The sequence below is a fragment of the Triticum dicoccoides genome, chromosome 7A, assembly GCF_002162155.2.
Source record: "Triticum dicoccoides isolate Atlit2015 ecotype Zavitan chromosome 7A, WEW_v2.0, whole genome shotgun sequence".
Lineage (NCBI taxonomy): Eukaryota > Viridiplantae > Streptophyta > Magnoliopsida > Poales > Poaceae > Triticum > Triticum dicoccoides.
Window position 1 is genome coordinate 489,931,342 of NC_041392.1, and position 11,774 is coordinate 489,943,115.

An 11,774-nucleotide genomic window follows, 5' to 3' on the forward strand; every position below is an offset into this window, starting at 1 on the left:
CGTTGGATTCTCCTTGGTCGGACGGCGATCCTCATCCCTTTCGAGAACACATGTACATGTTTTCAAATAGCCCCTCCCAAAAAATGTTTTCAAATAGCACATGGTTCACACATGAAAGTCGTGTGCCTACCAAACCATGGCCGATGCCCCCCCTCGCTGCGCGTGCAATCTGAGTCGTGTGTTCTAATTGGCCAGAACCCAAACCCCACTGATCGTACGTCTGCACCGTTGGATGCTCCCAGATCGAACGGCAATCCTCATCCCTTTCGACAGGAAATGCAGTCGGGCTAGGAATTGATTTATATGCAAACATGCACGGTAAATGCCAAAAAATGTCTTACATATAGCACACGAGACCTGAAATGCGCCAGCAAATCAAACTCGTGGTAAAATTGTGATTGGTTTACGTGCGAAAAATTTAGATGAGAAATGATGAACTCACGTCTTAATTTCAAAATTAGTACGTCTTCATTTCAAACGAAATTATTCTGTTTGTGCACACGAGCGTACAGGCAACCGTTTGCATAGGCCTTTCTGCGCGCGCGGCCGCCGGGGATATTTTTCACCCTTTTCACCTAGGCCGCCAACAGCCTCCCACCGTCTGCCCGCGTTTCACTCAACTAGTCCACCCAATCTCCTTCACCAGCTCCCCCCTCCCCCAGATCCACAGCAGAACCCTCTCCGACGCCGCCGTGCTCACCCCGGTCGTGTGCCCGCTCTTCGGCGTCAAGCCTACCTCCACTACCGTTCCCAACACGTGGCGGCCCGCACCTCGCCGTCTTTGTTTGCTCGCCATCCACCCTCGAGCATACCGATGCAGTAACCCTCGCCTCTCCTGTGGTCCGGCCGGGTTTGCATTAAGAAGCCTGTTAGTTACTGCTCTCCATCGCGGTGAGACATATTTCCTCGCAATCCCTCTTCCAATTTCGTTCCGTATGTTCCCAAATTGGCTATAAAACAATGGAGAGCGTATATATGTTCATTATCTACCTTCCTTACTACATATAAGCTATATTTGTTCCAATAAGTTATTGCCTATTTACAGATCGCGGGCGCCCGAGTCACACAAACTTAACAAATTAGCCGTACATTTTCTAAATTATTGCATGGCATGTTTAGAAAGCTTGATACCAAGTTGTTAGTTTTATGCTTATCCTCCTTTCCTGAGTTTCGCATGTGTTCTCTGTAGATGCCGAGTAGCAGTGACAACACTCATTCAGGCCATTTATCTTCATCTGATTCAGACAAACCTAGGTCTTTAGCAGATTGTGAGGGATCAAGTAGTCTTGAACGGGATAGAGCTGCAGCAATTACCCTTCCGGTCAGGACAGGGAGGAATGCTCCAAGGAAGCCCACACACCAGCCTAAAGGTGTATATAAAGTAACCGAGATTGATTTAAAGTCCTGGGCTCCAACTAAACAAGATAAAGAACGCATGAGGTTCAGGAGTGTGTGTGGATTTGTTGGCAGGGCAAGGCTCAACATTAATCTATCGGGGTTTCAGAAGGCTAACATAGAAACACGACGAAGGATAGTCCGGGAGATCATGGATCACTACAACGTTCCAGAGCAGTGGAGAATGCAGGTGGAACACGCTGCACTGAAGACAGCAAGGGATTCTTGGAGAAACTGGATGCACGTGTTGTACAAGAAGTACTTGAGTGAAGGCAAGGACCCAATCCCCGCATACCCCCAAATTACAAAGGCAGACTGGGCAGAATTCAAAAGGGTCAGGGCAACTCCAGAGTTTGCTGCGAAGAGTTTCAAGCAATCAGAAATTCAGAAGAAGAACATACACCCCCAACGTATGGGTGTGGTAGGATACTACGGCATGAAACTGATATGGGAACATGAAGACAAAGAAGCAGTAGCGGTGGGTGGGAGTCCGGCCTTTAGAGAAATCAAGGGCGAACACGCCAAAGTCTACTTGCGGGCATGTGCAAAGAGGCGTGATGACGGAACTTATTACTTTGAAAACGCACGTGACGCCAAATTGTATGAAGTGATGGTAGAGGCTTCCAACATCCCTGGAGGGTTCTACAGGAACTCAGGGCCATGTGACATTCTGTCCATTGCTCTGGACACAAAAGAGCCCCCTGGCCATGCAATGGGTATAGGTGTTAATATCCCGCACAAGAGGGCTTTCACACTCAGCAAAGAAGAGGCACTCAGCATGAAAAAACTGAGGAGTGAAATGAAGCAGAATGCATTGTTTGAAAAGTTGAAGAAGGAGATTTATCCGGCTGTTCGAAAGGATGTTGAGGAGTCAATGATGATGATGCAGAAGACTCTAACACTGACAGATAGCCAGAAGATGGGAGGGGAGGCGGGCATGGATGATGATGCTTATTGTGCGACAACACTGCACAAGAGTAGCTGTGCATCAGCTGACCCCAGCGATACTGAGACTGCAGCTGCTCGTGATGATGCTATATCTGATCTATCTAGAATGAAAGATAGATTGAAGGGCGTGCTTACACATTATGAAGGTACATTAAAATGTGCAACAGCCTGGGTTTCCCCACCCTTCTTGGAAGATGGCCTCTTCTTGGACAATGTGCCATTGAAGCCGGGTTGTGTGAAGTGCTACGTGACTGAAGTAAAGCCTGGATACAATGAATTTTCCCTTAAGAATGTCCTAGGAGACTTCGATGAGCAAAGGACCTCGGGAGAAACACTGTTACATCACATCCAGTGACCACGAAAGGAAATAGAGTTCATCAATGGGATTCCTGAAGCCCCGCCAAGAGCAACCACTATCGCCCCTCAACCGGTGACGCTCTCCTTGCCAGAGCAACTCTCGCGGGCTAATGCATCAACCTGTGATCAGCCGGACCGACTTTGTGGCGTACAGGCCATGTCATCCTCCGCCCCAAAGCAGCCAGTGGCAAGGCCTACAACTGCTAATGACGCACCACCGATTCAGATGCCGGCCACTGAAGCAGTGGGGGGAGACCCAGCTGTAGCACATGCTCAGCAGACCAACCTGGTGGAACAGACTGCTAAGCAGTCTGATGCTTCGGAACCGCCTGCTAAGCAATCTGTAGGTCCAGAACCGACTGCTCATCAGTCCATCGGTCCGCAGGCGCGTGATCAGCATACCAATGCGTCAGCACTTCCTGCTCAGCAAATCAACGCCTTGGCACGGCCTCCTCAGCACACCGACAAGCTGGCACCACCTGCGCAGAAACCTGACATAGCTTCAACGCATGGTCAGCAGTCCGATGCCTCTGTTCCTACAGCCCAGCAGCCCGTCACTGCAGCACCGCCAGCTCAGCGGTCTGGCATAGATAAATAGTCTGCTAAGAAGTCCGACCAAGCTTCACCGTCTGTTCGTCAGTCTACCATGCAGGCAACTAGACGTTCTGCCAGAAATGCTTCAATTACCAAAAAGGAAGTGGCCAAAAAGGCTACACCCACGACCATGAGGAAGCACAGTGGGAAAGTGAAGAGGAAAGAGAACGATTGCCTCTTACTTAAAGCACTCATCGCCCAGAACCAAATTAAGAGCAGCTTGTTCGAATCAGGGAGTAATATTATTTCTGACACCATGGATGATGAAGAAGTAGAATTGTTGCTTCCTAAAAGAAAAGCATATGTACTTGAAGCACGCAATTACGTCCATGGAAAGCCATTTCTTGTTGGCGAATACTTTGATGAGTGCAGCTCCAGTTGCCGCGAGTTACATGAATATTGCATGGATCAAATGTCAGAAGGTCGTCACCATTTGCTAGTCCACTACAACAGAGATCATTTCCGACACGATGCTGGTTCCATCATTGTGAGTTTCAAGGACTTACATCTCTTCTTGAACTTTAACATGCTCGATGCCACTCTTGTTAGATGCATGATTTTGTAAGTACTTAACAAACTCTGATCAACTTCTTCATACAAGGCTATAAATGATAAACAGCTAACTGCATTTTATTCCTCTCAGGGGATTGAACGCGCAGAGAAGACAAAGTGAGAGTGTGTATTTCATAGATCCTGCATTAGCAAATGGCACATCATTACATGAAAAGGACCGACGGGACTGGGTCGTTAACATGGTCGTCCGTATCTTCGAAAACATGTCCCATGGAGAATCATTTCTCTGGCCATATCATGAAGGGTAAGTCAAGTAAATAGCCACGCATACACTGATTGTCTTTTAGATTTTGACATCATTCGTAAGTTCATGGCTTTCTTAATATGTAACAATCACTGGATATTGCTATTCGTTGTTCCAAAGAAGAACACGGTTTACTACATCGATTCTCTCAGAGAGTGAACAAACGCTCAGGATCTGACGCATCTTCAGCAATTCTTGGATAGGTATTGAATCCTATTATGTTGAAATTAATTTGCATTCATATCTGGTTCAATAATTGAAGTTGTCAAAATTCATCATCATTTGCAGTGTGCTCGCATTGTGGGAAACAAAAACAGGGAACTTGTTCAAGAGGAAACTACCTCTGCAGCGCGAGATCGTTTCTCCGATAACACACCGAAATCCATTAATTTTGGAAAATTTACCAACAGTCTGCAAATACCTTTCCTTACGCTAGTCAAATGTTCAAGCTTCCAAATAAACCTCTTTCTATTTTGTCCAAAGAAAAAATAATACATCTAATACCGGTTAGGTTGTTCCTAATAGGACAAATACATGACTAATTCTGTACAAAAAAAAATTAGTGTCCTCACCAAGAAGCAGGGACATGAACAAATTAGTACCAGTAAGTCTATCTTAATTAATATCTACATCTACAAATGATCTCCATCTACAGACACATGATCTCCAGTACCAGTAAGATGAACTTTGTGGATACTATGTTTGCAGACACATGATCTCCATCTACAAATCTGTTGATAGTTGTGATGATCCTCACAAATTAGTACCAGTAAGTCTATCTTAATTAATATCTTCTACTCCACTCATATGGCACATTCTGATCTTAAAAATACTGCAGCTCATCTTAAAACCGAGGACCCCTGTACCGCTCCCGGCTGGTGAATTGTTGATGGTTCGGAGATTTATCAGCGACTTCTTCCTGGATCACTACATCAATCCCACTGGTGATAATGAAGATTTCAGCATGCCTTCTCCTAAAACATTGAGTAAGAGTTAGCCGCTAAACATATAACGCATGGATCCATTGTTTTCCATCTGATGAGGTTTTCGTATTTCGTACACTATGATTAATTATGTAATGCATATATGTGTGGACAAATCATTGGAATTTAGCTACCATATGTTCAGTTGCAATTGTTGCGAAATCTGATGAATGTTCTTCCTATGGACACTATTTGTTCAACTGAATATTGTGGCGAATTTGCTTTTTGCGTGCCAATTCAAAATGGGATATTTATGTTTATTTGTTCAATTGAATATTATGGCGAATTTGCTTTTTGCGTGCCGATTCAAAATGGGATATTTTTGTTTTAACCTCGCAATTGCTCCGCACACAGTTCAACTAAATGAGTGTGTGCGATCCACGTTGGAAAGCATACGTCAATCGTATTGGAACCGTCGGTGGTACACAGCAGATCGCAAATGATTCGCAGTGCTACTATGTGTGCGTAGGTTCTCCGGAACCATTTGTGATATCGCGTTATCGCACACGCGAACTGGGAGTAAACCATGCCCAATGCAAAATACAATCCCAATTGTATTTTTTTCAGGAAACGTGTGGGATCCCAAACGAAAAGCACACGTCACACTTGCGGCAACCGTCAGTGATACCTAACAAATCACAAACGGTCTGCAGCACTTGTATGTGCGCGAAGGGGCTCCAGAACCGTTTGTGATAGAACATTATCGCAGACGGTAATTGTTGGAAAACGTGTGCGATGGAGTCTAGCATGGCAGATGGGTTACGCAGAAAACTCATGTGTGATAGGGTACAAATCACACACAGTTCATATGTTGGCCCGTGTGCCTTACATACTGTTTCCCAAATGGTTCGTTACGACAGACCGTGTGGTTTCACAGCGTCATTAGAAATGCTTAATCACCGATACCACACGTGCGAAAGAATTTAGTGTGTGCTACATCACACACGATTACATTTTGGAAGGCCTCTAGATCACTATTCCATATCCCCGATGGTTTCTGGGTCGTGTGGGAAGGACCCCCTATCGCACACACTCACATGGCGACAGTTTCGAACGCCGTCGCGGAAAGGGGTAAAAAACCGTTTGTTTAGGACCGACGCGCACCAGTGTGTCCCAATGCAATATGAGTCTATAACCTAATAAATGAAGCTTTGCATGACACTACACTTATGTTACTACCCACTATGAAGGTAGTTACATAGTCTAGGGATATGTGTATGTTACTCTCCATTGTGGCTAGTCTCATACTCCCTCCTTTCCGATTTAGGCTAGTTGTAATGGTAGTATCATAAGTGTTATCATGCATGCCAACTAGACTTTCTGGATGATATGGCACACAATTAAATGAGGAAAGAGAGGATGTGGTGTCATATCATGATATCATGTCATATTAAATATTGTACTACTACTTTATGTGATGCATGACAATTAATAAGGCAACCTAAGATACTAACTTATGATACTATGCATTACGGAAATAGCTAGTATCATACACTATCATATGCATGATACTAGTATATGATATTCCCCATTACAATCAGCCTTATAGGGCTCAATTCAAAAATCTCACCAACCAAGCTAGATGGTGAGTGGTGGAATACTTTTTGTATTTTGCAAAAACACCCAACTAATGCTTTTGTTTTCCTCCAAAAATTATGTTTTCCAATGTATTAATTGCAATACATGCATGCATAAAGTACATGCATTGGTCAACTTCTCTTAATACTTGCATGCAATGATTTAATGCACCTTGGAATCTGGACATGTGATGGGGAACAACCAAATTGAGCCTTATAAAATGGAAAAACTAAAATTTTGAGATAAGCCTATAAACCGGAAAGGAGGGAGTATATATGCATGATACTAGTATATGATCGGCAATACCTCCATAATGCGCGCATGCATAGTATCATAAGTTAGTATCTTAGGTTGCCTTATTAATTGCAATGCATGACACAAAGTAGTACAACATTTAATATGATACGGTATCATGATATGATACCACACCCTCTCTTTCCTCATTTAATTGTGTGCCACATCATCCAAAAATTCTAGTTGGCATGCATCATACCGCTTGATACTCCCATATTACGACCAGCCTTATTAGGGTGGCCATAGTGGGGGTGTCATTACCGGTATCATGCACTCGGGAATAGAAAATATGATGATGTGGCAAAGAAGCAATAACATAGGTAGATACCGTAACATATATATATAATAAATGCTATACTACTTTGTGTCATGCATGGCCATAAATACGGTCATCTATGATATATACTACTATATGATACTATATATGCACTATGAAGGTACGTACGTAGTATCATACACTAGTATCATATGCATGATACTATATATATAGTATATGATACTCCCCACTATAGAAGGCTAGCCATAATGGTGGTATCATAGCCGACGATGTCATGCACTCGGAAATACCAAGTATGCTGATGTGGCAAAGAAATAAATATATATAAATAGGGTTAGAGTAACATATAGGTAGATACTGTATCATGTTAAATGTGATGCTAATTTGTGTCATGCATGACAATAAATATGATCTATATATGATATTACACTCTATGTATTATATTATGCGCTATAATTAATTAAAGGTAGTATCATACACTAGTATCATATATACTGTGTATTCATGATACTAGTATATGACACTCTCCACTATACTCGTGATTTCTTACCATGGAAAAAAATTGGAGGCGAAACGATGAACTCATGTTTTGATTCGAACAAAAATATGATGTTAGGTAATGTAAATATTTTCAAAGAGCACACGGTTCACTCACAAAAGTCGTGTGTCCACTAAACCATGGCCGATGCACCCCCCCGCCCACCCACCCACCCCTCTGCCACACGCGCGATTTGAGTCGTGTGTTCTGATTGGCCAGAACCCAAACCCCACGGATCGTAAGTCTGCACTGTTGGATTCTCCTTGATCGAACGGTGCTCCTCATCCCTTTCGACAACACATGTAAATGTTTTCAAATAACCCCTCCCAAAAATGTTTTCAAATAGCACACGGTTCACACATGAAAGTCGTGTGCCTACCAAACCGTGGCTCATGACCCCCCCCCCTTGCTGCGCGCGTGATCTGAGTCGTCCATTCTAATTGGCTAGAACCCAAACCCCACGGATCGTACGTTTGCACCGTTGGATGCTCCTAGATCGAACGGCAATCCTCATCCCTTTTGACAGGATATGCAGTCCCGCTAGGAATTGATTTATATGCCAACATGCACGGTAAATGCCAAAAAATGTCTTACATATAGCACACGAGACCTCAAATGCGCCATCAAATCAAACCCATGGTAAAATTTTGATTGGTTTACGTGGGAACAATTTAGAGGCGAAACGATGAACTCACGTCTTCATTTCAAAATTATTACATCTTCATTTCTGTGACGCCCCCGATTTAATCGTACACTAATCATGCACGCAAACATGTACGATCAAGATCAGGGACTCACGGGAAGATATCACAACACAACTCTAAAAGTAAAATAAGTCATACAAGCATCATAATACAAGCCAGGGGCCTCGAGGGCTCGAATACAAGTGCTCGATCATAGACGAGTCAGCGGAAGCAACAATATCTGAGTACAGACATAAGTTAAACAAGTTTGCCTTAAGAAGGCTAGCACAAACTGGGATACAGATCGAAAGAGGCGTACGCCTCCTGCCTGGGATCCTCCTAACTACTCCTGGTCGTCGTCAGCGGGCTGCACGTAGTAGTAGGCACCTCCAGCGTAGTAGGAGTCATCGTCGACGGTGGCGTCTGACTCCAGGGCTCCAGCATCTGGTTGCGACAACCAGGTAGAAGGGAAAGGGGAAAAGAGGGAGAAAAGCAACCGTGAGTACTCATCCAAAGTACTCTCAAGCAAGGAACTACACTACATATGCATGGGTATATGTGTAAGGAGGCCATATCAGTGGACTGAACTGCAGAATGCCAGAATAAGAGGGGGATAGCTAACCCTGTCGAAGACTACGCTTTTGGCAGCCTCCGTCTTGCAGCATGTAGGAGAGAGTAGATTGAAGTCCTCCAAGTAGCATCTCCAAGTAGCATCTCCAGAGCATCGCATAGCATAATCCTACCCGGCGATCCTCTCCTCGTCGCCCTGTGGACAAGCGATCACTGGGTTGTCTGTGGAACTTGGAAGGGTGTGTTTTATTAAGTATCCGGTTCTAGTTGTCATAAGGTCAAGGTACAACTCCAAGTCGTCCTGTTACCGAAGATCACGGCTATTCGAATAGATTAACTTCCCTGCAGGGGTGCACCAACTTACCCAACACGCTTGATCCCATTTGGCCGGACACACTTTCCTGGGTCATGCCCGGCCGCGAAGATCAACACGTCGCAGCCCCACCTAGGCACAACAGAGAGGCCAGCACGCCGGTCTAAACCTAAGCGCGCAGGGGTCTGGGCCCATCGCCCTGAGCACACCTGCACGTTGCGTGGGCGGCCGGAAGCAGACCTAGCCTAGCAGGCGTTCCAGTCCAATCCGGCGCGCACCGCTCTGTCGCTGACGTCTGAAGTGCTTTGGCTGATACCACGACGCCGGGATACCCATAACTACTCCCACGTAGATGGTTAGTGCGTATAAGCTCGTAGCCAACTCAGATCAAATACCAAGATCTCGTTAAGCGTGTTAAGTATCCGCGAACGCCGAACAGGGCCAGGCCCACCTCTCTCCTAGGCGGTCTCAACCTGCCCTGTCGCTCCGCCACAAAGTAACAGTTGGGGGCCGTCGGGAACCCAGGCCCACCTCTACCGGGATGGAGCCACCTGTCCTTTCAGCCCCCATCTCCGAACAGTATCATAGGTAATGTAACAGTGTAAGGTATATAGTATATGCCTGTGATCACCTCCCGAAGTGATCACAGCCCAGTAGTATAGCATGGCAGACGGACAAGAATGTAGGGCCACTGATGGAACACTAGCATCCTATACTAAGCAGTAGGATAGCAGGTAAAGGTAACAACAGTAGTAGCAAAGACAGGCTATGCAGCAGTATAGGATTAACTGAAAGCAGTAACATGCTACACTACTCTAATGCAAGCAGTATAGAGTAGAATAGGCGATATCTGGTGATCAAGGGGGGGCTTGCCTGGTTGCTCTGGCAAGAGAGAGGGGTCGTCAACTCTGTAGTCGAACTGGGCAGCAGCAGCGTCGGTCTCGTAGTCTACCGGAGAGAAGAGGGGGAAGAAACAATAAATATAATACAAACATAAGCATGACGGTGCATGACAAGACAAGTAACGGTGCTAGGGGTGCCCTAACGCGGTATGAGGTGGTACCGGTTAAGGGGGGAAACATCCGGGAAAGTATTCTCGGTGTTTCGCGTTTTCGGACAGATGAACCGGAGGGGGAAAGTTGCATGTTTGCTATGCTAGGGATGTGTGGCGGACGAACAGGCTACGTATCCGGATTCGTCTTGTCGTTCTGAGCAACTTTCATGTAGAAAGTATTTTCATCCGAGCTACGGATTATTTTATGTTAATTTATAAAGGTTTAATCATTTTCTAGATTTCCTTGATTTAATTTAATTCGAAATTAAATAGCTAAATGCTAGGTGCACCTAGCTCTACGTACACAGAAGTGTACCCGAGGCTGACAGGTGGGCCAGGGGTCCCAGTTAACCAGTCAAGTGTGGGGCCCCCTGTCATTGACTATTACATTAACTATCTAGTTAATTTAGTCTAACGAGGTTATTAGGCTAATGGATTTTAATTAGTTAATTAGGTTAATTAAACATAATTAATTAATTAATAACTTTTTAATTATTACTTTTATTTTAAAATTCTTTTTTTAAACGTTCTGTACGGTGGGCCCCGTTTGCCATAGGCCCATAGGCCAAACCGGGTGCAGGCGCTACCGGTAACGGGCGCGTGGGCGACCGACAGGGGCGAACCCGAGCGCTGGCTCGATCGAGGCCATCGGCGCCGGCCGGGGAGCGGACTGGGCGACGGAGGTAGCAGGGGCCTCGAGCGAGCGCAAGAGGGGAGGCGCAGGGCAAAGCCTGGCGGGGGCGTGCGGGGGCTCAGTAAGGCTGGACAGGCGAGCAGGTAACGGCGATCGAGCCATGGAGCAGCGCAGGAGAGCGAGGGGAAGGCTCGGGAGAGTACGGCGGGGTGGCCGCGGACAGCCATGGCGGGGCGGCAGGGCTCGTGGTTCGTCGCGAAGAGGACGCCGACGCTGGCAGGTGCAGCCACGGCGGCGTGAGCCGTGTCGGGGAGAAGGAACAGGGGAGTGGGCACAGTAGCAGTGGGCAAGCGGGGCGCGCACGACGCGCGTGCGTGCGCTGGGCGTGGCCGACGGTGCGTGACTGGCGACCGGGAGACGTGCAGGAGCAGGCGCAAAGAGAAAAGAGGAGGCCAAAGGCCTCACCAGCGTTGCAGGGTTCGTTCGTTGAGGCTTGGGGAAGCCGGCGTGGGGGAAGACGAGGAGGCCTCCAGCGACGGCTGTGATGGGGTCGGGGCGGTCCGGCGAGCGACGAGGGTCGGTGAAGGCCGTTGGGGAGTAGGACGAGGATGCGAGCCGGCGGATCCGACGATGAAGCACGGTGGTGGGGCGCGGGATCCACAGGCGGCAACGGCGACATCGGCGGGGCGCGGTCGGGGTTGAGCCCCGATCTAGATCAGGGGGGCGAGAGGGAGGAGAG